Here is a 26,816-nt window from a genome sequence, read left to right on the forward strand (position 1 = left end):
TTTGCTCCGGTAGAGGGTTCTCTTGTGTCATGCATGGAGCAGAGCAACTGCCTTTTATTTATGGCCCTAATAATATTGTGTCTTTTTATTGGACTAAATGCAGTTTGTTAGTGCTTCCCTGCCCTGATCAAATCAAAGCAAATATTGGACGGTGCGTTTCCCTCAAAATGTAGGCAGTACATTCAGCATTTCTTTTTAGTCTAGGAGACTGTCAATGTGTGTAGTCCATTAGGGCCCAGTAAAATCCCTTCAATGTTTTGCCTGATTCCCCCAAAGTCCCCCTTTTCTCCGTTTACATTTCCCCGTTGACCGTTTGTCCCTGTTTCTGCAGGTTTTCAACCTCAAAAGTACACCTTTGTAATAGAAATATAACACGTTTGGATGTTCTATGTCCACGACATTGTTTAAAGCCTATCAGGAGACCACTTTTGAGGTCTGGGAAAAATGGAAGACATTTCGATTTTGGGGTGTAGTTACCCTTTAAACCCGAGTGTGCGCCAGGGAGAGACCTTTGTTTGGTTAAGCGGTGTTGCTGTAGCGCTCATGTGATTGCGGAGTTTGCAAAACAAATGGCCACTGGATTGACGCAAATAATCATGATATAATTCTGCCAGGCTGGCATAGGCTACTTTGCAGTTAACATTTAATTGAGAAGGTTTTGGGGGAAGCCTTTCCTTCTCTACCACAAGAAGGTTATCATTAGCCTCATCGCTAACGGCTACACAAAGTGTAGACACGCGCGCGCTCCGCACGAATGCGCACAGAAATTGGGCAGTCCTGTGCCGTTCCTGAAAGTTGCATGGAAAAACGAATCGCTGATGCATTTTGTTCAAGTCTTATGATTCACTTGGGCAAATGAATGCATTTTCTAACAAGTTGAAGGGATTTAATTGATTTCCTCCTTAGGTCAATACATTTTAGAATATTGTTGAATTTCGGTTTAATGTCTGGATTCCGTGACTCCGTGTGGGCGAGCCGTATTTTCTAGGGCCCTAGTCTATGAAGTTGTCATAAGTGTCAACATAGGATATGCCCTCTCTCCCCCCCCCCCCCCCCCCCCGCCCACAAGAGTCAAATATAGGGCGTGGAAATGTAAGCAAGGTTTGAGCTTTTTCAGAGTGTGTCACAAAGTGGACATTTCGCTGTCTCTTATGAGTGAGCGACACGTTGACTTTATATAGTGTACCAAGAATTGTCCCTTCGCTTACGGCCATACCAGCCTGAATACGCCCGATCTCGTCCGATCTCGGAAGCTAAGCAGGGTCGGGCCTGGTTAGTACTTGGATGGGAGACCGCCTGGGAATACCAGGTGCTGTAAGCTTTTTGCTCCGGTAGAGGGTTCTCTTGTGTCATGCATGGAGCAGAGCAACTGCCTTTTATTTATGGCCCTAATAATATTGTGTCTTTTTATTGGACTAAATGCAGTTTGTTAGTGCTTCCCTGCCCTGATCAAATCAAAGCAAATATTGGACGGTGCGTTTCCCTCAAAATGTAGGCAGTACATTCAGCATTTCTTTTTAGTCTAGGAGACTGTCAATGTGTGTAGTCCATTAGGGCCCAGTAAAATCCCTTCAATGTTTTGCCTGATTCCCCCAAAGTCCCCCTTTTCTCCGTTTACATTTCCCCGTTGACCGTTTGTCCCTGTTTCTGCAGGTTTTCAACCTCAAAAGTACACCTTTGTAATAGAAATATAACACGTTTGGATGTTCTATGTCCACGACATTGTTTAAAGCCTATCAGGAGACCACTTTTGAGGTCTGGGAAAAATGGAAGACATTTCGATTTTGGGGTGTAGTTACCCTTTAAACCCGAGTGTGCGCCAGGGAGAGACCTTTGTTTGGTTAAGCGGTGTTGCTGTAGCGCTCATGTGATTGCGGAGTTTGCAAAACAAATGGCCACTGGATTGACGCAAATAATCATGATATAATTCTGCCAGGCTGGCATAGGCTACTTTGCAGTTAACATTTAATTGAGAAGGTTTTGGGGGAAGCCTTTCCTTCTCTACCACAAGAAGGTTATCATTAGCCTCATCGCTAACGGCTACACAAAGTGTAGACACGCGCGCGCTCCGCACGAATGCGCACAGAAATTGGGCAGTCCTGTGCCGTTCCTGAAAGTTGCATGGAAAAACGAATCGCTGATGCATTTTGTTCAAGTCTTATGATTCACTTGGGCAAATGAATGCATTTTCTAACAAGTTGAAGGGATTTAATTGATTTCCTCCTTAGGTCAATACATTTTAGAATATTGTTGAATTTCGGTTTAATGTCTGGATTCCGTGACTCCGTGTGGGCGAGCCGTATTTTCTAGGGCCCTAGTCTATGAAGTTGTCATAAGTGTCAACATAGGATATGCCCTCTCTCCCCCCCCCCCCCCCCCCGCCCACAAGAGTCAAATATAGGGCGTGGAAATGTAAGCAAGGTTTGAGCTTTTTCAGAGTGTGTCACAAAGTGGACATTTCGCTGTCTCTTATGAGTGAGCGACACGTTGACTTTATATAGTGTACCAAGAATCGTCCCTTCGCTTACGGCCATACCAGCCTGAATACGCCCGATCTCGTCCGATCTCGGAAGCTAAGCAGGGTCGGGCCTGGTTAGTACTTGGATGGGAGACCGCCTGGGAATACCAGGTGCTGTAAGCTTTTTGCTCCGGTTGAGGGTTCTCTTGTGTCATGCATGGAGCAGAGCAACTGCCTTTTATTTATGGCCCTAATAATATTGTGTCTTTTTATTGGACTAAATGCAGTTTGTTAGTGCTTCCCTGCCCTGATCAAATCAAAGCAAATATTGGACGGTGCGTTTCCCTCAAAATGTAGGCAGTACATTCAGCATTTCTTTTTAGTCTAGGAGACTGTCAATGTGTGTAGTCCATTAGGGCCCAGTAAAATCCCTTCAATGTTTTGCCTGATTCCCCCAAAGTCCCCCTTTTCTCCGTTTACATTTCCCCGTTGACCGTTTGTCCCTGTTTCTGCAGGTTTTCAACCTCAAAAGTACACCTTTGTAATAGAAATATAACACGTTTGGATGTTCTATGTCCACGACATTGTTTAAAGCCTATCAGGAGACCACTTTTGAGGTCTGGGAAAAATGGAAGACATTTCGATTTTGGGGTGTAGTTACCCTTTAAACCCGAGTGTGCGCCAGGGAGAGACCTTTGTTTGGTTAAGCGGTGTTGCTGTAGCGCTCATGTGATTGCGGAGTTTGCAAAACAAATGGCCACTGGATTGACGCAAATAATCATGATATAATTCTGCCAGGCTGGCATAGGCTACTTTGCAGTTAACATTTAATTGAGAAGGTTTTGGGGGAAGCCTTTCCTTCTCTACCACAAGAAGGTTATCATTAGCCTCATCGCTAACGGCTACACAAAGTGTAGACACGCGCGCGCTCCGCACGAATGCGCACAGAAATTGGGCAGTCCTGTGCCGTTCCTGAAAGTTGCATGGAAAAACGAATCGCTGATGCATTTTGTTCAAGTCTTATGATTCACTTGGGCAAATGAATGCATTTTCTAACAAGTTGAAGGGATTTAATTGATTTCCTCCTTAGGTCAATACATTTTAGAATATTGTTGAATTTCGGTTTAATGTCTGGATTCCGTGACTCCGTGTGGGCGAGCCGTATTTTCTAGGGCCCTAGTCTATGAAGTTGTCATAAGTGTCAACATAGGATATGCCCTCTCTCCCCCCCCCCCCCCCCCCCGCCCACAAGAGTCAAATATAGGGCGTGGAAATGTAAGCAAGGTTTGAGCTTTTTCAGAGTGTGTCACAAAGTGGACATTTCGCTGTCTCTTATGAGTGAGCGACACGTTGACTTTATATAGTGTACCAAGAACTGTCACTTCACTTACGGCCATACCAGCCTGAATACGCCCGATCTCGTCCGATCTCGGAAGCTAAGCAGGGTCGGGCCTGGTTAGTACTTGGATGGGAGACCGCCTGGGAATACCAGGTGCTGTAAGCTTTTTGCTCCGGTAGAGGGTTCTCTTGTGTCATGCATGGAGCAGAGCAACTGCCTTTTATTTATGGCCCTAATAATATTGTGTCTTTTTATTGGACTAAATGCAGTTTGTTAGTGCTTCCCTGCCCTGATCAAATCAAAGCAAATATTGGACGGTGCGTTTCCCTCAAAATGTAGGCAGTACATTCAGCATTTCTTTTTAGTCTAGGAGACTGTCAATGTGTGTAGTCCATTAGGGCCCAGTAAAATCCCTTCAATGTTTTGCCTGATTCCCCCAAAGTCCCCCTTTTCTCCGTTTACATTTCCCCGTTGACCGTTTGTCCCTGTTTCTGCAGGTTTTCAACCTCAAAAGTACACCTTTGTAATAGAAATATAACACGTTTGGATGTTCTATGTCCACGACATTGTTTAAAGCCTATCAGGAGACCACTTTTGAGGTCTGGGAAAAATGGAAGACATTTCGATTTTGGGGTGTAGTTACCCTTTAAACCCGAGTGTGCGCCAGGGAGAGACCTTTGTTTGGTTAAGCGGTGTTGCTGTAGCGCTCATGTGATTGCGGAGTTTGCAAAACAAATGGCCACTGGATTGACGCAAATAATCATGATATAATTCTGCCAGGCTGGCATAGGCTACTTTGCAGTTAACATTTAATTGAGAAGGTTTTGGGGGAAGCCTTTCCTTCTCTACCACAAGAAGGTTATCATTAGCCTCATCGCTAACGGCTACACAAAGTGTAGACACGCGCGCGCTCCGCACGAATGCGCACAGAAATTGGGCAGTCCTGTGCCGTTCCTGAAAGTTGCATGGAAAAACGAATCGCTGATGCATTTTGTTCAAGTCTTATGATTCACTTGGGCAAATGAATGCATTTTCTAACAAGTTGAAGGGATTTAATTGATTTCCTCCTTAGGTCAATACATTTTAGAATATTGTTGAATTTCGGTTTAATGTCTGGATTCCGTGACTCCGTGTGGGCGAGCCGTATTTTCTAGGGCCCTAGTCTATGAAGTTGTCATAAGTGTCAACATAGGATATGCCCTCTCTCCCCCCCCCCCCGCCCACAAGAGTCAAACATAGGGCGTGGAAATGTAAGCAAGGTTTGAGCTTTTTCAGAGTGTGTCACAAAGTGGACATTTCGCTGTCTCTTATGAGTGAGCGACACGTTGACTTTATATAGTGTACCAAGAATCGTGCCTTCGCTTACGGCCATACCAGCCTGAATACGCCCGATCTCGTCCGATCTCGGAAGCTAAGCAGGGTCGGGCCTGGTTAGTACTTGGATGGGAGACCGCCTGGGAATACCAGGTGCTGTAAGCTTTTTGCTCCGGTAGAGGGTTCTCTTGTGTCATGCATGGAGCAGAGCAACTGCCTTTTATTTATGGCCCTAATAATATTGTGTCTTTTTATTGGACTAAATGCAGTTTGTTAGTGCTTCCCTGCCCTGATCAAATCAAAGCAAATATTGGACGGTGCGTTTCCCTCAAAATGTAGGCAGTACATTCAGCATTTCTTTTTAGTCTAGGAGACTGTCAATGTGTGTAGTCCATTAGGGCCCAGTAAAATCCCTTCAATGTTTTGCCTGATTCCCCCAAAGTCCCCCTTTTCTCCGTTTACATTTCCCCGTTGACCGTTTGTCCCTGTTTCTGCAGGTTTTCAACCTCAAAAGTACACCTTTGTAATAGAAATATAACACGTTTGGATGTTCTATGTCCACGACATTGTTTAAAGCCTATCAGGAGACCACTTTTGAGGTCTGGGAAAAATGGAAGACATTTCGATTTTGGGGTGTAGTTACCCTTTAAACCCGAGTGTGCGCCAGGGAGAGACCTTTGTTTGGTTAAGCGGTGTTGCTGTAGCGCTCATGTGATTGCGGAGTTTGCAAAACAAATGGCCACTGGATTGACGCAAATAATCATGATATAATTCTGCCAGGCTGGCATAGGCTACTTTGCAGTTAACATTTAATTGAGAAGGTTTTGGGGGAAGCCTTTCCTTCTCTACCACAAGAAGGTTATCATTAGCCTCATCGCTAACGGCTACACAAAGTGTAGACACGCGCGCGCTCCGCACGAATGCGCACAGAAATTGGGCAGTCCTGTGCCGTTCCTGAAAGTTGCATGGAAAAACGAATCGCTGATGCATTTTGTTCAAGTCTTATGATTCACTTGGGCAAATGAATGCATTTTCTAACAAGTTGAAGGGATTTAATTGATTTCCTCCTTAGGTCAATACATTTTAGAATATTGTTGAATTTCGGTTTAATGTCTGGATTCCGTGACTCCGTGTGGGCGAGCCGTATTTTCTAGGGCCCTAGTCTATGAAGTTGTCATAAGTGTCAACATAGGATATGCCCTCTCTCCCCCCCCCCCCCCCCCCCGCCCACAAGAGTCAAATATAGGGCGTGGAAATGTAAGCAAGGTTTGAGCTTTTTCAGAGTGTGTCACAAAGTGGACATTTCGCTGTCTCTTATGAGTGAGCGACACGTTGACTTTATATAGTGTACCAAGAATTGTCCCTTCGCTTACGGCCATACCAGCCTGAATACGCCCGATCTCGTCCGATCTCGGAAGCTAAGCAGGGTCGGGCCTGGTTAGTACTTGGATGGGAGACCGCCTGGGAATACCAGGTGCTGTAAGCTTTTTGCTCCGGTAGAGGGTTCTCTTGTGTCATGCATGGAGCAGAGCAACTGCCTTTTATTTATGGCCCTAATAATATTGTGTCTTTTTATTGGACTAAATGCAGTTTGTTAGTGCTTCCCTGCCCTGATCAAATCAAAGCAAATATTGGACGGTGCGTTTCCCTCAAAATGTAGGCAGTACATTCAGCATTTCTTTTTAGTCTAGGAGACTGTCAATGTGTGTAGTCCATTAGGGCCCAGTAAAATCCCTTCAATGTTTTGCCTGATTCCCCCAAAGTCCCCCTTTTCTCCGTTTACATTTCCCCGTTGACCGTTTGTCCCTGTTTCTGCAGGTTTTCAACCTCAAAAGTACACCTTTGTAATAGAAATATAACACGTTTGGATGTTCTATGTCCACGACATTGTTTAAAGCCTATCAGGAGACCACTTTTGAGGTCTGGGAAAAATGGAAGACATTTCGATTTTGGGGTGTAGTTACCCTTTAAACCCGAGTGTGCGCCAGGGAGAGACCTTTGTTTGGTTAAGCGGTGTTGCTGTAGCGCTCATGTGATTGCGGAGTTTGCAAAACAAATGGCCACTGGATTGACGCAAATAATCATGATATAATTCTGCCAGGCTGGCATAGGCTACTTTGCAGTTAACATTTAATTGAGAAGGTTTTGGGGGAAGCCTTTCCTTCTCTACCACAAGAAGGTTATCATTAGCCTCATCGCTAACGGCTACACAAAGTGTAGACACGCGCGCGCTCCGCACGAATGCGCACAGAAATTGGGCAGTCCTGTGCCGTTCCTGAAAGTTGCATGGAAAAACGAATCGCTGATGCATTTTGTTCAAGTCTTATGATTCACTTGGGCAAATGAATGCATTTTCTAACAAGTTGAAGGGATTTAATTGATTTCCTCCTTAGGTCAATACATTTTAGAATATTGTTGAATTTCGGTTTAATGTCTGGATTCCGTGACTCCGTGTGGGCGAGCCGTATTTTCTAGGGCCCTAGTCTATGAAGTTGTCATAAGTGTCAACATAGGATATGCCCTCTCTCCCCCCCCCCCCCCCCCCCGCCCACAAGAGTCAAATATAGGGCGTGGAAATGTAAGCAAGGTTTGAGCTTTTTCAGAGTGTGTCACAAAGTGGACATTTCGCTGTCTCTTATGAGTGAGCGACACGTTGACTTTATATAGTGTACCAAGAATTGTCCCTTCGCTTACGGCCATACCAGCCTGAATACGCCCGATCTCGTCCGATCTCGGAAGCTAAGCAGGGTCGGGCCTGGTTAGTACTTGGATGGGAGACCGCCTGGGAATACCAGGTGCTGTAAGCTTTTTGCTCCGGTAGAGGGTTCTCTTGTGTCATGCATGGAGCAGAGCAACTGCCTTTTATTTATGGCCCTAATAATATTGTGTCTTTTTATTGGACTAAATGCAGTTTGTTAGTGCTTCCCTGCCCTGATCAAATCAAAGCAAATATTGGACGGTGCGTTTCCCTCAAAATGTAGGCAGTACATTCAGCATTTCTTTTTAGTCTAGGAGACTGTCAATGTGTGTAGTCCATTAGGGCCCAGTAAAATCCCTTCAATGTTTTGCCTGATTCCCCCAAAGTCCCCCTTTTCTCCGTTTACATTTCCCCGTTGACCGTTTGTCCCTGTTTCTGCAGGTTTTCAACCTCAAAAGTACACCTTTGTAATAGAAATATAACACGTTTGGATGTTCTATGTCCACGACATTGTTTAAAGCCTATCAGGAGACCACTTTTGAGGTCTGGGAAAAATGGAAGACATTTCGATTTTGGGGTGTAGTTACCCTTTAAACCCGAGTGTGCGCCAGGGAGAGACCTTTGTTTGGTTAAGCGGTGTTGCTGTAGCGCTCATGTGATTGCGGAGTTTGCAAAACAAATGGCCACTGGATTGACGCAAATAATCATGATATAATTCTGCCAGGCTGGCATAGGCTACTTTGCAGTTAACATTTAATTGAGAAGGTTTTGGGGGAAGCCTTTCCTTCTCTACCACAAGAAGGTTATCATTAGCCTCATCGCTAACGGCTACACAAAGTGTAGACACGCGCGCGCTCCGCACGAATGCGCACAGAAATTGGGCAGTCCTGTGCCGTTCCTGAAAGTTGCATGGAAAAACGAATCGCTGATGCATTTTGTTCAAGTCTTATGATTCACTTGGGCAAATGAATGCATTTTCTAACAAGTTGAAGGGATTTAATTGATTTCCTCCTTAGGTCAATACATTTTAGAATATTGTTGAATTTCGGTTTAATGTCTGGATTCCGTGACTCCGTGTGGGCGAGCCGTATTTTCTAGGGCCCTAGTCTATGAAGTTGTCATAAGTGTCAACATAGGATATGCCCTCTCCCCCCCCCCCCCCCCCCCGCCCACAAGAGTCAAATATAGGGCGTGGAAATGTAAGCAAGGTTTGAGCTTTTTCAGAGTGTGTCACAAAGTGGACATTTCGCTGTCTCTTATGAGTGAGCGACACGTTGACTTTATATAGTGTACCAAGAATTGTCCCTTCGCTTACGGCCATACCAGCCTGAATACGCCCGATCTCGTCCGATCTCGGAAGCTAAGCAGGGTCGGGCCTGGTTAGTACTTGGATGGGAGACCGCCTGGGAATACCAGGTGCTGTAAGCTTTTTGCTCCGGTAGAGGGTTCTCTTGTGTCATGCATGGAGCAGAGCAACTGCCTTTTATTTATGGCCCTAATAATATTGTGTCTTTTTATTGGACTAAATGCAGTTTGTTAGTGCTTCCCTGCCCTGATCAAATCAAAGCAAATATTGGACGGTGCGTTTCCCTCAAAATGTAGGCAGTACATTCAGCATTTCTTTTTAGTCTAGGAGACTGTCAATGTGTGTAGTCCATTAGGGCCCAGTAAAATCCCTTCAATGTTTTGCCTGATTCCCCCAAAGTCCCCCTTTTCTCCGTTTACATTTCCCCGTTGACCGTTTGTCCCTGTTTCTGCAGGTTTTCAACCTCAAAAGTACACCTTTGTAATAGAAATATAACACGTTTGGATGTTCTATGTCCACGACATTGTTTAAAGCCTATCAGGAGACCACTTTTGAGGTCTGGGAAAAATGGAAGACATTTCGATTTTGGGGTGTAGTTACCCTTTAAACCCGAGTGTGCGCCAGGGAGAGACCTTTGTTTGGTTAAGCGGTGTTGCTGTAGCGCTCATGTGATTGCGGAGTTTGCAAAACAAATGGCCACTGGATTGACGCAAATAATCATGATATAATTCTGCCAGGCTGGCATAGGCTACTTTGCAGTTAACATTTAATTGAGAAGGTTTTGGGGGAAGCCTTTCCTTCTCTACCACAAGAAGGTTATCATTAGCCTCATCGCTAACGGCTACACAAAGTGTAGACACGCGCGCGCTCCGCACGAATGCGCACAGAAATTGGGCAGTCCTGTGCCGTTCCTGAAAGTTGCATGGAAAAACGAATCGCTGATGCATTTTGTTCAAGTCTTATGATTCACTTGGGCAAATGAATGCATTTTCTAACAAGTTGAAGGGATTTAATTGATTTCCTCCTTAGGTCAATACATTTTAGAATATTGTTGAATTTCGGTTTAATGTCTGGATTCCGTGACTCCGTGTGGGCGAGCCGTATTTTCTAGGGCCCTAGTCTATGAAGTTGTCATAAGTGTCAACATAGGATATGCCCTCTCTCCCCCCCCCCCCCCCCCCCCGCCCACAAGAGTCAAATATAGGGCGTGGAAATGTAAGCAAGGTTTGAGCTTTTTCAGAGTGTGTCACAAAGTGGACATTTCGCTGTCTCTTATGAGTGAGCGACACGTTGACTTTATATAGTGTACCAAGAATTGTCCCTTCGCTTACGGCCATACCAGCCTGAATACGCCCGATCTCGTCCGATCTCGGAAGCTAAGCAGGGTCGGGCCTGGTTAGTACTTGGATGGGAGACCGCCTGGGAATACCAGGTGCTGTAAGCTTTTTGCTCCGGTAGAGGGTTCTCTTGTGTCATGCATGGAGCAGAGCAACTGCCTTTTATTTATGGCCCTAATAATATTGTGTCTTTTTATTGGACTAAATGCAGTTTGTTAGTGCTTCCCTGCCCTGATCAAATCAAAGCAAATATTGGACGGTGCGTTTCCCTCAAAATGTAGGCAGTACATTCAGCATTTCTTTTTAGTCTAGGAGACTGTCAATGTGTGTAGTCCATTAGGGCCCAGTAAAATCCCTTCAATGTTTTGCCTGATTCCCCCAAAGTCCCCCTTTTCTCCGTTTACATTTCCCCGTTGACCGTTTGTCCCTGTTTCTGCAGGTTTTCAACCTCAAAAGTACACCTTTGTAATAGAAATATAACACGTTTGGATGTTCTATGTCCACGACATTGTTTAAAGCCTATCAGGAGACCACTTTTGAGGTCTGGGAAAAATGGAAGACATTTCGATTTTGGGGTGTAGTTACCCTTTAAACCCGAGTGTGCGCCAGGGAGAGACCTTTGTTTGGTTAAGCGGTGTTGCTGTAGCGCTCATGTGATTGCGGAGTTTGCAAAACAAATGGCCACTGGATTGACGCAAATAATCATGATATAATTCTGCCAGGCTGGCATAGGCTACTTTGCAGTTAACATTTAATTGAGAAGGTTTTGGGGGAAGCCTTTCCTTCTCTACCACAAGAAGGTTATCATTAGCCTCATCGCTAACGGCTACACAAAGTGTAGACACGCGCGCGCTCCGCACGAATGCGCACAGAAATTGGGCAGTCCTGTGCCGTTCCTGAAAGTTGCATGGAAAAACGAATCGCTGATGCATTTTGTTCAAGTCTTATGATTCACTTGGGCAAATGAATGCATTTTCTAACAAGTTGAAGGGATTTAATTGATTTCCTCCTTAGGTCAATACATTTTAGAATATTGTTGAATTTCGGTTTAATGTCTGGATTCCGTGACTCCGTGTGGGCGAGCCGTATTTTCTAGGGCCCTAGTCTATGAAGTTGTCATAAGTGTCAACATAGGATATGCCCTCTCTCCCCCCCCCCCCCCCGCCCACAAGAGTCAAATATAGGGCGTGGAAATGTAAGCAAGGTTTGAGCTTTTTCAGAGTGTGTCACAAAGTGGACATTTCGCTGTCTCTTATGAGTGAGCGACACGTTGACTTTATATAGTGTACCAAGAATTGTCCCTTCGCTTACGGCCATACCAGCCTGAATACGCCCGATCTCGTCCGATCTCGGAAGCTAAGCAGGGTCGGGCCTGGTTAGTACTTGGATGGGAGACCGCCTGGGAATACCAGGTGCTGTAAGCTTTTTGCTCCGGTAGAGGGTTCTCTTGTGTCATGCATGGAGCAGAGCAACTGCCTTTTATTTATGGCCCTAATAATATTGTGTCTTTTTATTGGACTAAATGCAGTTTGTTAGTGCTTCCCTGCCCTGATCAAATCAAAGCAAATATTGGACGGTGCGTTTCCCTCAAAATGTAGGCAGTACATTCAGCATTTCTTTTTAGTCTAGGAGACTGTCAATGTGTGTAGTCCATTAGGGCCCAGTAAAATCCCTTCAATGTTTTGCCTGATTCCCCCAAAGTCCCCCTTTTCTCCGTTTACATTTCCCCGTTGACCGTTTGTCCCTGTTTCTGCAGGTTTTCAACCTCAAAAGTACACCTTTGTAATAGAAATATAACACGTTTGGATGTTCTATGTCCACGACATTGTTTAAAGCCTATCAGGAGACCACTTTTGAGGTCTGGGAAAAATGGAAGACATTTCGATTTTGGGGTGTAGTTACCCTTTAAACCCGAGTGTGCGCCAGGGAGAGACCTTTGTTTGGTTAAGCGGTGTTGCTGTAGCGCTCATGTGATTGCGGAGTTTGCAAAACAAATGGCCACTGGATTGACGCAAATAATCATGATATAATTCTGCCAGGCTGGCATAGGCTACTTTGCAGTTAACATTTAATTGAGAAGGTTTTGGGGGAAGCCTTTCCTTCTCTACCACAAGAAGGTTATCATTAGCCTCATCGCTAACGGCTACACAAAGTGTAGACACGCGCGCGCTCCGCACGAATGCGCACAGAAATTGGGCAGTCCTGTGCCGTTCCTGAAAGTTGCATGGAAAAACGAATCGCTGATGCATTTTGTTCAAGTCTTATGATTCACTTGGGCAAATGAATGCATTTTCTAACAAGTTGAAGGGATTTAATTGATTTCCTCCTTAGGTCAATACATTTTAGAATATTGTTGAATTTCGGTTTAATGTCTGGATTCCGTGACTCCGTGTGGGCGAGCCGTATTTTCTAGGGCCCTAGTCTATGAAGTTGTCATAAGTGTCAACATAGGATATGCCCTCTCCCCCCCCCCCCCCCCCCCCCCGCCCACAAGAGTCAAATATAGGGCGTGGAAATGTAAGCAAGGTTTGAGCTTTTTCAGAGTGTGTCACAAAGTGGACATTTCGCTGTCTCTTATGAGTGAGCGACACGTTGACTTTATATAGTGTACCAAGAATTGTCCCTTCGCTTACGGCCATACCAGCCTGAATACGCCCGATCTCGTCCGATCTCGGAAGCTAAGCAGGGTCGGGCCTGGTTAGTACTTGGATGGGAGACCGCCTGGGAATACCAGGTGCTGTAAGCTTTTTGCTCCGGTAGAGGGTTCTCTTGTGTCATGCATGGAGCAGAGCAACTGCCTTTTATTTATGGCCCTAATAATATTGTGTCTTTTTATTGGACTAAATGCAGTTTGTTAGTGCTTCCCTGCCCTGATCAAATCAAAGCAAATATTGGACGGTGCGTTTCCCTCAAAATGTAGGCAGTACATTCAGCATTTCTTTTTAGTCTAGGAGACTGTCAATGTGTGTAGTCCATTAGGGCCCAGTAAAATCCCTTCAATGTTTTGCCTGATTCCCCCAAAGTCCCCCTTTTCTCCGTTTACATTTCCCCGTTGACCGTTTGTCCCTGTTTCTGCAGGTTTTCAACCTCAAAAGTACACCTTTGTAATAGAAATATAACACGTTTGGATGTTCTATGTCCACGACATTGTTTAAAGCCTATCAGGAGACCACTTTTGAGGTCTGGGAAAAATGGAAGACATTTCGATTTTGGGGTGTAGTTACCCTTTAAACCCGAGTGTGCGCCAGGGAGAGACCTTTGTTTGGTTAAGCGGTGTTGCTGTAGCGCTCATGTGATTGCGGAGTTTGCAAAACAAATGGCCACTGGATTGACGCAAATAATCATGATATAATTCTGCCAGGCTGGCATAGGCTACTTTGCAGTTAACATTTAATTGAGAAGGTTTTGGGGGAAGCCTTTCCTTCTCTACCACAAGAAGGTTATCATTAGCCTCATCGCTAACGGCTACACAAAGTGTAGACACGCGCGCGCTCCGCACGAATGCGCACAGAAATTGGGCAGTCCTGTGCCGTTCCTGAAAGTTGCATGGAAAAACGAATCGCTGATGCATTTTGTTCAAGTCTTATGATTCACTTGGGCAAATGAATGCATTTTCTAACAAGTTGAAGGGATTTAATTGATTTCCTCCTTAGGTCAATACATTTTAGAATATTGTTGAATTTCGGTTTAATGTCTGGATTCCGTGACTCCGTGTGGGCGAGCCGTATTTTCTAGGGCCCTAGTCTATGAAGTTGTCATAAGTGTCAACATAGGATATGCCCTCTCTCCCCCCCCCCCCCCGCCCACAAGAGTCAAATATAGGGCGTGGAAATGTAAGCAAGGTTTGAGCTTTTTCAGAGTGTGTCACAAAGTGGACATTTCGCTGTCTCTTATGAGTGAGCGACACGTTGACTTTATATAGTGTACCAAGAATTGTTCCTTCGCTTACGGCCATACCAGCCTGAATACGCCCGATCTCGTCCGATCTCGGAAGCTAAGCAGGGTCGGGCCTGGTTAGTACTTGGATGGGAGACCGCCTGGGAATACCAGGTGCTGTAAGCTTTTTGCTCCGGTAGAGGGTTCTCTTGTGTCATGCATGGAGCAGAGCAACTGCCTTTTATTTATGGCCCTAATAATATTGTGTCTTTTTATTGGACTAAATGCAGTTTGTTAGTGCTTCCCTGCCCTGATCAAATCAAAGCAAATATTGGACGGTGCGTTTCCCTCAAAATGTAGGCAGTACATTCAGCATTTCTTTTTAGTCTAGGAGACTGTCAATGTGTGTAGTCCATTAGGGCCCAGTAAAATCCCTTCAATGTTTTGCCTGATTCCCCCAAAGTCCCCCTTTTCTCCGTTTACATTTCCCCGTTGACCGTTTGTCCCTGTTTCTGCAGGTTTTCAACCTCAAAAGTACACCTTTGTAATAGAAATATAACACGTTTGGATGTTCTATGTCCACGACATTGTTTAAAGCCTATCAGGAGACCACTTTTGAGGTCTGGGAAAAATGGAAGACATTTCGATTTTGGGGTGTAGTTACCCTTTAAACCCGAGTGTGCGCCAGGGAGAGACCTTTGTTTGGTTAAGCGGTGTTGCTGTAGCGCTCATGTGATTGCGGAGTTTGCAAAACAAATGGCCACTGGATTGACGCAAATAATCATGATATAATTCTGCCAGGCTGGCATAGGCTACTTTGCAGTTAACATTTAATTGAGAAGGTTTTGGGGGAAGCCTTTCCTTCTCTACCACAAGAAGGTTATCATTAGCCTCATCGCTAACGGCTACACAAAGTGTAGACACGCGCGCACTCCGCACGAATGCGCACAGAAATTGGGCAGTCCTGTGCCGTTCCTGAAAGTTGCATGGAAAAACGAATCGCTGATGCATTTTGTTCAAGTCTTATGATTCACTTGGGCAAATGAATGCATTTTCTAACAAGTTGAAGGGATTTAATTGATTTCCTCCTTAGGTCAATACATTTTAGAATATTGTTGAATTTCGGTTTAATGTCTGGATTCCGTGACTCCGTGTGGGCGAGCCGTATTTTCTAGGGCCCTAGTCTATGAAGTTGTCATAAGTGTCAACATAGGATATGCCCTCTCTCCCCCCCCCCCCCCCCGCCCACAAGAGTCAAATATAGGGCGTGGAAATGTAAGCAAGGTTTGAGCTTTTTCAGAGTGTGTCACAAAGTGGACATTTCGCTGTCTCTTATGAGTGAGCGACACGTTGACTTTATATAGTGTACCAAGAATTGTCCCTTCGCTTACGGCCATACCAGCCTGAATACGCCCGATCTCGTCCGATCTCGGAAGCTAAGCAGGGTCGGGCCTGGTTAGTACTTGGATGGGAGACCGCCTGGGAATACCAGGTGCTGTAAGCTTTTTGCTCCGGTAGAGGGTTCTCTTGTGTCATGCATGGAGCAGAGCAACTGCCTTTTATTTATGGCCCTAATAATATTGTGTCTTTTTATTGGACTAAATGCAGTTTGTTAGTGCTTCCCTGCCCTGATCAAATCAAAGCAAATATTGGACGGTGCGTTTCCCTCAAAATGTAGGCAGTACATTCAGCATTTCTTTTTAGTCTAGGAGACTGTCAATGTGTGTAGTCCATTAGGGCCCAGTAAAATCCCTTCAATGTTTTGCCTGATTCCCCCAAAGTCCCCCTTTTCTCCGTTTACATTTCCCCGTTGACCGTTTGTCCCTGTTTCTGCAGGTTTTCAACCTCAAAAGTACACCTTTGTAATAGAAATATAACACGTTTGGATGTTCTATGTCCACGACATTGTTTAAAGCCTATCAGGAGACCACTTTTGAGGTCTGGGAAAAATGGAAGACATTTCGATTTTGGGGTGTAGTTACCCTTTAAACCCGAGTGTGCGCCAGGGAGAGACCTTTGTTTGGTTAAGCGGTGTTGCTGTAGCGCTCATGTGATTGCGGAGTTTGCAAAACAAATGGCCACTGGATTGACGCAAATAATCATGATATAATTCTGCCAGGCTGGCATAGGCTACTTTGCAGTTAACATTTAATTGAGAAGGTTTTGGGGGAAGCCTTTCCTTCTCTACCACAAGAAGGTTATCATTAGCCTCATCGCTAACGGCTACACAAAGTGTAGACACGCGCGCGCTCCGCACGAATGCGCACAGAAATTGGGCAGTCCTGTGCCGTTCCTGAAAGTTGCATGGAAAAACGAATCGCTGATGCATTTTGTTCAAGTCTTATGATTCACTTGGGCAAATGAATGCATTTTCTAACAAGTTGAAGGGATTTAATTGATTTCCTCCTTAGGTCAATACATTTTAGAATATTGTTGAATTTCGGTTTAATGTCTGGATTCCGTGACTCCGTGTGGGCGAGCCGTATTTTCTAGGGCCCTAGTCTATGAAGTTGTCATAAGTGTCAACATAGGATATGCCCTCTCTCCCCCCCCCCCCCCGCCCACAAGAGTCAAATATAGGGCGTGGAAATGTAAGCAAGGTTTGAGCTTTTTCAGAGTGTGTCACAAAGTGGACATTTCGCTGTCTCTTATGAGTGAGCGACACGTTGACTTTATATAGTGTACCAAGAATCGTCCCTTCGCTTACGGCCATACCAGCCTGAATACGCCCGATCTCGTCCGATCTCGGAAGCTAAGCAGGGTCGGGCCTGGTTAGTACTTGGATGGGAGACCGCCTGGGAATACCAGGTGCTGTAAGCTTTTTGCTCCGGTAGAGGGTTCTCTTGTGTCATGCATGGAGCAGAGCAACTGCCTTTTATTTATGGCCCTAATAATATTGTGTCTTTTTATTGGACTAAATGCAGTTTGTTAGTGCTTCCCTGCCCTGATCAAATCAAAGCAAATATTGGACGGTGCGTTTCCCTCAAAATGTAGGCAGTACATTCAGCATTTCTTTTTAGTCTAGGAGACTGTCAATGTGTGTAGTCCATTAGGGCCCAGTAAAATCCCTTCAATGTTTTGCCTGATTCCCCCAAAGTCCCCCTTTTCTCCGTTTACATTTCCCCGTTGACCGTTTGTCCCTGTTTCTGCAGGTTTTCAACCTCAAAAGTACACCTTTGTAATAGAAATATAACACGTTTGGATGTTCTATGTCCACGACATTGTTTAAAGCCTATCAGGAGACCACTTTTGAGGTCTGGGAAAAATGGAAGACATTTCGATTTTGGGGTGTAGTTACCCTTTAAACCCGAGTGTGCGCCAGGGAGAGACCTTTGTTTGGTTAAGCGGTGTTGCTGTAGCGCTCATGTGATTGCGGAGTTTGCAAAACAAATGGCCACTGGATTGACGCAAATAATCATGATATAATTCTGCCAGGCTGGCATAGGCTACTTTGCAGTTAACATTTAATTGAGAAGGTTTTGGGGGAAGCCTTTCCTTCTCTACCACAAGAAGGTTATCATTAGCCTCATCGCTAACGGCTACACAAAGTGTAGACACGCGCGCGCTCCGCACGAATGCGCACAGAAATTGGGCAGTCCTGTGCCGTTCCTGAAAGTTGCATGGAAAAACGAATCGCTGATGCATTTTGTTCAAGTCTTATGATTCACTTGGGCAAATGAATGCATTTTCTAACAAGTTGAAGGGATTTAATTGATTTCCTCCTTAGGTCAATACATTTTAGAATATTGTTGAATTTCGGTTTAATGTCTGGATTCCGTGACTCCGTGTGGGCGAGCCGTATTTTCTAGGGCCCTAGTCTATGAAGTTGTCATAAGTGTCAACATAGGATATGCCCTCTCTCCCCCCCCCCCCCCCCCCCGCCCACAAGAGTCAAATATAGGGCGTGGAAATGTAAGCAAGGTTTGAGCTTTTTCAGAGTGTGTCACAAAGTGGACATTTCGCTGTCTCTTATGAGTGAGCGACACGTTGACTTTATATAGTGTACCAAGAATTGTCCCTTCGCTTACGGCCATACCAGCCTGAATACGCCCGATCTCGTCCGATCTCGGAAGCTAAGCAGGGTCGGGCCTGGTTAGTACTTGGATGGGAGACCGCCTGGGAATACCAGGTGCTGTAAGCTTTTTGCTCCGGTAGAGGGTTCTCTTGTGTCATGCATGGAGCAGAGCAACTGCCTTTTATTTATGGCCCTAATAATATTGTGTCTTTTTATTGGACTAAATGCAGTTTGTTAGTGCTTCCCTGCCCTGATCAAATCAAAGCAAATATTGGACGGTGCGTTTCCCTCAAAATGTAGGCAGTACATTCAGCATTTCTTTTTAGTCTAGGAGACTGTCAATGTGTGTAGTCCATTAGGGCCCAGTAAAATCCCTTCAATGTTTTGCCTGATTCCCCCAAAGTCCCCCTTTTCTCCGTTTACATTTCCCCGTTGACCGTTTGTCCCTGTTTCTGCAGGTTTTCAACCTCAAAAGTACACCTTTGTAATAGAAATATAACACGTTTGGATGTTCTATGTCCACGACATTGTTTAAAGCCTATCAGGAGACCACTTTTGAGGTCTGGGAAAAATGGAAGACATTTCGATTTTGGGGTGTAGTTACCCTTTAAACCCGAGTGTGCGCCAGGGAGAGACCTTTGTTTGGTTAAGCGGTGTTGCTGTAGCGCTCATGTGATTGCGGAGTTTGCAAAACAAATGGCCACTGGATTGACGCAAATAATCATGATATAATTCTGCCAGGCTGGCATAGGCTACTTTGCAGTTAACATTTAATTGAGAAGGTTTTGGGGGAAGCCTTTCCTTCTCTACCACAAGAAGGTTATCATTAGCCTCATCGCTAACGGCTACACAAAGTGTAGACACGCGCGCGCTCCGCACGAATGCGCACAGAAATTGGGCAGTCCTGTGCCGTTCCTGAAAGTTGCATGGAAAAACGAATCGCTGATGCATTTTGTTCAAGTCTTATGATTCACTTGGGCAAATGAATGCATTTTCTAACAAGTTGAAGGGATTTAATTGATTTCCTCCTTAGGTCAATACATTTTAGAATATTGTTGAATTTCGGTTTAATGTCTGGATTCCGTGACTCCGTGTGGGCGAGCCGTATTTTCTAGGGCCCTAGTCTATGAAGTTGTCATAAGTGTCAACATAGGATATGCCCTCTCTCCCCCCCCCCCCCCCCCCGCCCACAAGAGTCAAATATAGGGCGTGGAAATGTAAGCAAGGTTTGAGCTTTTTCAGAGTGTGTCACAAAGTGGACATTTCGCTGTCTCTTATGAGTGAGCGACACGTTGACTTTATATAGTGTACCAAGAATTGTCCCTTCGCTTACGGCCATACCAGCCTGAATACGCTCTTCCTGTGCTGGAGAGTGAGACAGGTGTTGCTGATTGGAGCAAACACTCAATCTTAGCTCAGAGTGTTTTGTTTGACTTCTTGGTGTTTTGAAGTGCAATCTCATTTTTGTTTATTGAATAAGTTTGAGTTTTTGTTTGGTTGTGTTCCCCGGCAGCATATTGCTGTTTGGCGGACTTTCCTCCTGTCGTTGTGGATACAATGGCTTCCACCCATGCAGACAAAAGGATGACGAGCAAAGGAAATATGGATAATGTTTCTACAACAAGCAGACGCAAAATTATGAAAAGACCTTAAGTGGCTGTGGAAATTATGGGTGAAGAAAAAATTACTATGATGGAGTTATTGAGGGGGATTAAGGAAGCTTGTGAACTGGTGTGCGGATGGGAAGTTTGGATGAACAGCATGCCCAGAGTAAACTGCCTGTTTCTCAGGCCCAGAAGCTAGAATATGCATATAATTAGTAGATTTGGATAGAAAACACGCTAAAGTTTCCAAAACTGTTAAAATGTATTTATTTATTTTTATTTCACCTTTATTTAACCAGGTAGGCAAGTTGAGAACAAGTTCTCATTTACAATTGCGACCTGGCCAAGATAAATCAAAAAAGTTCGACACATACAACACAGAGTTACACATGGAGTAAAACAAACATACAGTCAATAATACAGTAGAAAAATAAGTCTATATACAATGTGAGCAAATGAGGTGAGATAAGGGAGGTAAAGGCAAAAAAAAGGCCATGGTGGCAACGTAAATATAATATAGCAAGTGAAACACTGGAATGGTAGATTTGTAGTGGAAGAAAGTGCAAAGTAGAAATATAAATAATGGGGTGCAAAGGAGCAAAATAAATAAATACAGTAGGGGAAGAGGTAGTTGTTTGGGCTAAATTATACACTGCTCAAAAAAATAAAGGGAACACTTAAACACAATGTAACTCCAAGGCAATCACACTTCTGTGAAATCAAACTGTCCACTTAGGAAGCAAAACTGATTGACAAAATTTCACATGGTGTTGTGCAAATGGAATAGACAACAGGTGGAAATTATAGGCAATTAGCAAGACACCCCCCAATAAAGGAGTGGTTCTGCAGGTGGTGACCACAGACCACTTCCTATGATTCCTGGCTGATGTTTTGGTCACTTTTGAATGCTGGCGGTGCTTTCACTCTAGTGGTAGCATGAGACGGAGTCTACAACCTACACAAGTGGCTCAAGTAGTGCAGCTCATCCAGGATGGCACATCAATGCGAGCTGTGGCAAGAAGGTTTGCTGTGTCTGTCAGCGTAGTGTCCAGAGCATGGAGGCGCTACCAGGACACAGGCCAGTACATCAGGAGACGTGGAGGAGGCCGTAGGAGGGCAACAACCCAGCAGCAGGACCGCTACCTCCGCCTTTGTGCAAGGAGGAGCAGGAGGAGCACTGCCAGAGCCCTGCAAAATGACCTCCAGCAGGCCACAAATGTGCATGTGTCGGCTCAAACGGTCAGAAACAGACTCCATGAGGGTGGTATGAGGGCCCGACGTCCACAGGTGGGGGTTGTGCTTATAGCCCAACACCGTGCAGGACGTTTGGCATTTGCCAGAGAACACCAAGATTGGCAAATTCGCCACTGGCGCCCTGTGCTCTTCACAGATGAAAGCAGGTTCACACTGAGCACATGTGACAGACGTGACAGTCTGGAGACGCCGTGGAGAACGTTCTGCTGCCTGCAACATCCTCCAGCATGACCGGTTTGGCGGTGGGTCAGTCATGGTGTGGCATTTCTTTGGGGGGGCCGCACAGCCCTCCATGTGCTCGCCAGAGGTAGCCTGACTGCCATTAGGTACCAAGATGAGATCCTCAGACCCCTTGTGAGACCATATGCTGGTGCGGTTGGCCCTGGGTTCCTCCTAATGCAAGACAATGCTAGACCTCATGTGGCTGGAGTGTGTCAGCAGTTCCTGCAAGAGGAAGGCATTGATGCTATGGACTGGCCCGCCCGTACCCCAGACCTGAATCCAATTGAGCACATCTGGGACATCATGTCTCGCTCCATCCACCAACGCCACGTTGCACCACAGACTGTCCAGGAGTTGGCGGATGCTTTAGTCCAGGTCTGGGAGGAGATCCCTCAGGAGACCATCCGCCACCTCATCAGGGGCATGCCCAGGCGTTGTAGGGAGGTCATACAGGCACGTGGAGGCCACACACACTACTGAGCCTTATTTTGACTTGTTTTAACCTGTTAGGGCTAGGGGGCAGTATTTGCACGGCTGGATAAAAAAAATGTACCCGATTTAATCTGGTTACTAATCCTACCCAGTAACTAGAATATGCATATACTTATTATATATGGATAGAAAACACCCTAAAGTTTCTAAAACTGTTTGAATGGTGTCTGTGAGTATAACAGAACTCATTTGGCAGGCAAAACCCTGAGACATTTTCTGACAGGAAGTGGATACCTGATGTGTTGTATTACCTTTAAACCTATGCCATTGAAAAACACAGGGGCTGAGGAATATTTTGGCACTTCCTATTGCTTCCACTAGATGTCACCAGCCTTTACAAAGTGTTTTGAGTCTTCTGGAGGGAGATCTGACCGAACAAGAGCCATGGAACGATGATGGCCCATTAGACACCTGGCACGCGAGTTCATGTTGGGTACCCTCGTTCCAATACGTTATAAAAGAGTATGCATTCGTCCACCTTGAATATTATTCATGTTCTGGTTAAAAAAGGCCCTAATGATTTATGCTAAACAACGTTTGACATGTTTGAACGAACGTAAATATATTTTTTCCCCTCGTTCATGAAGTGAAGTCCGGCGGGCTTAGATCATGTGCTAACAAGACGGAGATTTTTGGACATAAATGATGAGCTTTTTTGAACAAAACTACATTCGTTATGGACCTGTGATACCTGGAAGTGACATCTGATGAAGAGAATCAAAGGTAATGGATTATTTACATAGTATTTTCGATTTTAGATCTCCCCAACATGACGACTAGTCTGTATCGCAACGCGTATTTTTCTGGGCGCAGTGCTCAGATTATTGCAAAGTGTGATTTCCCAGTAAGGTTATTTTTAAATCTGGCAAGTTGATTGCGTTCAAGAGATGTAAATCTATAATTCTTTAAATGACAATATAATATTTTACCAATGTTTTCTAATTTTAATTATTTAATTTGTGATGCTGACTTGACTGCCGGTTATTGGAGGGAAACGATTTCCTCAACATCAATGCCATAGTAAAACGCTGTTTTTGGATATAAATATGAACTTGATAGAACTAAAAATGCATGCATTGTCTAACATAATGTCCTAGGAGTGTCATCTGATGGAGATTGTAAAAGGTTAGTGCATCATTTTAGCTGGTTTTATGGTTTTGGTGACCCTGTCTTTGAATTGACAAAACATTACACACAACTCTTGTAAATGTACTGTCCTAACATACTCTAAATTTATGCTTTCGCCGTAAAACCTTTTTGAAATCGTAAAACGTGGTTAGATTAAGGAGATGTTTATCTTTCAAAGGGTGTAAAATAGTTGTATGTTTGAAAAATTTGAATTTTGACATTTATTTGGATTCAAATTTGCCGCTCTTGAAATGCACCTGCTGTTGATGGAGTGCACCACGGGGGGGACGCCTGCGTCCCACCTAGCCCATAGAGGTTAACCTGTTTGGGATAGGGGGCAGTATTTTTTCAGCCGGATAAAAAACATACCCGATTTAATCTGGTTATTACTCCTGCCCAGAAACTAGAATATGCAAATAATTATAGATTTGGATAGAAAACACCCTAAAGTTTCTAAAACTGTTTGAATGGTGTCTGAGTATAACAGAACTCATATGGCAGGCCAAAACCTGAGAAGATTCTATATGGGAAGTGCCCTGTCTGACCATTTCTTGGCCTTCTGTAGCCTCTTTATCGAAAATACAGGATCTCTGCTGTAACGGGACATTTTCTAAGGCTTTCATTGGCTCTTAGAAGGCGCCAGAACGTGGAATGATAACCCCTACTCTTTTTCGCCCAGAGACGGCAGAGTTTTGGAGAGTGGTACTTCTGAGAACAATGGCACTGGCGCGCGCGTGCATGTGACGATTCCATTTTCTTCTTTCAGTGTTTGAACGGATACAACGTCTCCCAGTTGGAATATTATCGCTATTTTACGAGAAAAATCGCATAAAAATTGATTTTAAACAGCATTTGACATGCTTCGAAGTACGGTAATGGAATATTTTGAATTTTTTGTCACAAAACGTGCCGGCGCGTCACCCTTCGGATAGTGATTTGAACGCACGAACAAAACGGAGCTATTTGGATATAGCTATGGATAATTTGGAACCAAAACAACATTGGGTGTTGAAGTAGCAGTCCTGGGAGTGCATTCTGACGAAGAACATCAAAGGTAATCAAACTTTTGTAATAGTAAATCGGAGTTTGGTGAGTGCCAAACGTGGTGGGTGTCAAAATAGCTGGCCATGATGGCCGGGCTATCTACTCAGAATATTGCAAAATGTGCTTTCACCGAAAAGCTATTTTAAAATCGGACACCGCGATTGCATAAAGGAGTTCTGTATGTATAATTCTTTAAATAATTGTTATGTTTTTTGTGAACGTTTATCGTGAGTAATTTAGTAAATTCACCGGAAGTTTTCAGTGGGTATGCTAGTTCTGAACAAAACATGCTAATGTAAAAAGCTGGGTTTTGATATAAATATGAACTTGATTGAACAAAACATGCATGTATTGTATAACATAATGTCCTAGGAGTGTCATCTGATGAAGATCAAAGGTTAGTGCTGCATTTAGCTGTGTTTTGGGTATTTGTAATGCATGCTAGTTGCTTGGAAATGGCTGTGTGGTTTTTTGGGTCTATGTACTCTCCTAACATAATCTAATGTTTTGCTTTCGCTGTAAAGCCTTTTTGAAATCGGACAACGTGGTTCGATTCAGGAGAAGTGTATCTATAAAATGGTGTAAAATAGTCCTATGTTTGAGAACTTTTAATTATGACATTTTGTGGTTTTAAATTTGGCGCTCTGATTTGTCACTGGCTGTTGAATAGTGTGGGACGATTTCGTCCCACATCCCCTAGAAAAGTGACTGATCCCTTTCCCCTGGGCAGGTCTGTTAGGCAGGGTTGTCTGCTGTCTGCTTTGCTGTACAGCATCTCAGTTGAGCCTTTGGCTGCTTTTGTCAAGCGTGATAGAGGTGTGCATGGAGTGGACATGCCGGGGGGTGGTTTAGTGTGCTGCATTATTACGCTGATGATACCACCTGTGTGGGATGGAGGGAGTGTGAATTGTCTGATGAAGCGTTTTGATGCGTATGGGAGAGCTTCTGGGGCTAAGATGAATGTTGAAAAATCTAAAATGTTATGTGCTCCTGATACGGTTGTGTCTACATGTAACATTCCTTTTAAGACTGTTACGCAACATGTGAGAATTTTGGGTGTGAATATTAGGGTAGATGAGCGGGAGGCAAGGGACTTTCCTCGCTTTTTCAGTGTGTGTCACAAAGTGGATATTTCTCTGTCTCCATATGAGTGAGAGACTGTTACATACGCCACTTAGAAGAGGGAACGCAACACCCTGCTACAACTCAACACCCTGTGGAGTGAAAGATGAATGGGATTGTAGGTGCAGGTAAGGATGACAAAGGCAGAGAATTTACCGTTTACTGGGTAAATGGAATTTATTTATTCCTTCACACAGTAAATTTGGGGAAAAGGGGCTGGACGGAACCAAAGCAAAGAAAGTAAAAGTTAAAGAGCCCTACCTTACCTGTCTACAAACTATTTACCTAACCTTTTAGCACCACCTGGTGCGCTAACCAAAATACAGGGGGTGGTCCGCCCAGGTCTTACCTAGTGTGCATAGACAGTAAATACTACGGGTTATGTATGCCCGCAGGCCTCTTGCCTAAGCACTCCCTAGGTGCCTTCCCCTTCCCCCCTGGGAACAAAAACAGAACAATACAACCAATTTCAATAATAAAAACAGTCCTTTGGACATAAACATACCTCCGCAGGACCATTACAAAATACTTCACAGAAAACTGTCTTAGCAATGACCAACACAGGACTTAACCATCAACTCTGACAAACAACCAACACTAACCAAAATACAGGCCATAACCATCAGCTCTCCTCTGAGCAAATGAACACTGTCTTTTATACAGCTGGAGAAGGAGTCTGTAATGGGATACAGCTGTATCCTCTGACAAGAGAGCGGGGTCAGTTCCAATTAGCAATGGGGCCAACCACTCAGCTGCTTAGGGGAATCCAGGAAGCCATTTCCTGAAACACACAAATACAAACCCACAACAACACAGAAACTGGGGAACGTAACACACCCACCCCAAAACCTGCAAACTTACAGTTTGCAATAACAAAATCCAACACGTATCCCCAGTTACTAAACCCGTGATAGAGCATCGGCAACAACATTCACCGAACCCTTCACATAGCTAATCTGTATATTGTATCCCTGTACAATCAGAGCCCGCCGCCTCAGATTGTACATTTGCTTCAAAAACGAAAGGATTATGGTCCGTGAAGACCAGTACAGGCAAGGCACTGTAGCCAACATATACTTAAAAAAACTAAGGCTAGCAATAAAGCCAGCGTCTCCTGTTCAATGGTGGAGTACCTTGACTTACACGAGTTGAACTTACGGGAGAAGAAACTGACGGGCCGATCCACTCCCTCATCTTCCTGCAAGAGAACCGCACCCAACCCCACTATACTAGCGTCTACCTCCAACTTAAAAGGTTTGTCAAAGTTGGGCGCGGCAAGCACTGGGGCACTACAAAGTAGCGCTTTGGCAGACTCAGAAGCATAGTTACAGTCCTGGGACCACTTATATGGTACTTTGGGACTAAGCAGAGATGTAAGGGGAGCTACTACCGCCGAAGAATTCTTACAGAACGTAGGATAGTACCCTACCATCCCCAGCAATCTGCTCAACTGGCGGTGAGTCGTGGGAGCTGGAAAAGCAACAATTGCTTCCACTTTGCCAGTTAGTGTGCGCACTTGAGCTCGTCCCACTGGTTTCCCTATGTAAGTCACAGTAGCCTTCCCAAACTCACACTTGGCCAAATTGAGGGTTAAAGAAGCATTCTCC

The 26,816-nt window shown here is 44.6% G+C and overlaps 14 non-coding genes across 14 annotated transcripts; all 14 read left to right on the forward strand.

The window, feature by feature from the left end:
* Positions 1-1,202: 1,202 nt before the first annotated feature.
* Positions 1,203-1,321, forward strand: LOC123743672 (5S ribosomal RNA). The gene has a single exon (XR_006770528.1). It is a non-coding gene; the product is annotated as a 5S ribosomal RNA (ribosomal RNA).
* Positions 1,322-2,522: 1,201 nt separating this feature from the next.
* LOC123743674 (5S ribosomal RNA) lies at positions 2,523-2,641 on the forward strand. The gene has a single exon (XR_006770530.1). It is a non-coding gene; the product is annotated as a 5S ribosomal RNA (ribosomal RNA).
* A 1,202-nt stretch (positions 2,642-3,843) lies between these two features.
* On the forward strand, positions 3,844-3,962 carry LOC123743675 (5S ribosomal RNA). Its single transcript, XR_006770531.2, has one exon. It is a non-coding gene; the product is annotated as a 5S ribosomal RNA (ribosomal RNA).
* Positions 3,963-5,157: 1,195 nt separating this feature from the next.
* Positions 5,158-5,276, forward strand: LOC123743676 (5S ribosomal RNA). The gene has a single exon (XR_006770532.1). It is a non-coding gene; the product is annotated as a 5S ribosomal RNA (ribosomal RNA).
* Positions 5,277-6,478: 1,202 nt separating this feature from the next.
* LOC123743677 (5S ribosomal RNA) lies at positions 6,479-6,597 on the forward strand. The gene has a single exon (XR_006770533.1). It is a non-coding gene; the product is annotated as a 5S ribosomal RNA (ribosomal RNA).
* A 1,202-nt stretch (positions 6,598-7,799) lies between these two features.
* Positions 7,800-7,918, forward strand: LOC123743678 (5S ribosomal RNA). Its single transcript, XR_006770534.1, has one exon. It is a non-coding gene; the product is annotated as a 5S ribosomal RNA (ribosomal RNA).
* A 1,200-nt stretch (positions 7,919-9,118) lies between these two features.
* On the forward strand, positions 9,119-9,237 carry LOC123743567 (5S ribosomal RNA). The gene has a single exon (XR_006770423.1). It is a non-coding gene; the product is annotated as a 5S ribosomal RNA (ribosomal RNA).
* Positions 9,238-10,440: 1,203 nt separating this feature from the next.
* On the forward strand, positions 10,441-10,559 carry LOC123743568 (5S ribosomal RNA). The gene has a single exon (XR_006770424.1). It is a non-coding gene; the product is annotated as a 5S ribosomal RNA (ribosomal RNA).
* A 1,198-nt stretch (positions 10,560-11,757) lies between these two features.
* LOC123743569 (5S ribosomal RNA) lies at positions 11,758-11,876 on the forward strand. Its single transcript, XR_006770425.1, has one exon. It is a non-coding gene; the product is annotated as a 5S ribosomal RNA (ribosomal RNA).
* A 1,203-nt stretch (positions 11,877-13,079) lies between these two features.
* On the forward strand, positions 13,080-13,198 carry LOC123743570 (5S ribosomal RNA). Its single transcript, XR_006770426.1, has one exon. It is a non-coding gene; the product is annotated as a 5S ribosomal RNA (ribosomal RNA).
* A 1,197-nt stretch (positions 13,199-14,395) lies between these two features.
* Positions 14,396-14,514, forward strand: LOC123743571 (5S ribosomal RNA). Its single transcript, XR_006770427.1, has one exon. It is a non-coding gene; the product is annotated as a 5S ribosomal RNA (ribosomal RNA).
* Positions 14,515-15,713: 1,199 nt separating this feature from the next.
* On the forward strand, positions 15,714-15,832 carry LOC123743573 (5S ribosomal RNA). The gene has a single exon (XR_006770429.1). It is a non-coding gene; the product is annotated as a 5S ribosomal RNA (ribosomal RNA).
* Positions 15,833-17,029: 1,197 nt separating this feature from the next.
* LOC123743574 (5S ribosomal RNA) lies at positions 17,030-17,148 on the forward strand. The gene has a single exon (XR_006770430.1). It is a non-coding gene; the product is annotated as a 5S ribosomal RNA (ribosomal RNA).
* Positions 17,149-18,350: 1,202 nt separating this feature from the next.
* Positions 18,351-18,469, forward strand: LOC123743581 (5S ribosomal RNA). Its single transcript, XR_006770437.2, has one exon. It is a non-coding gene; the product is annotated as a 5S ribosomal RNA (ribosomal RNA).
* The last annotated feature ends 8,347 nt before the right edge of the window (positions 18,470-26,816 follow it).

The sequence above is a fragment of the Salmo salar genome, chromosome 06 (genome assembly GCF_965601325.2).
Source record: "Salmo salar chromosome 06, fSalSal1, whole genome shotgun sequence".
NCBI classification, from domain to species: domain Eukaryota; kingdom Metazoa; phylum Chordata; class Actinopteri; order Salmoniformes; family Salmonidae; genus Salmo; species Salmo salar.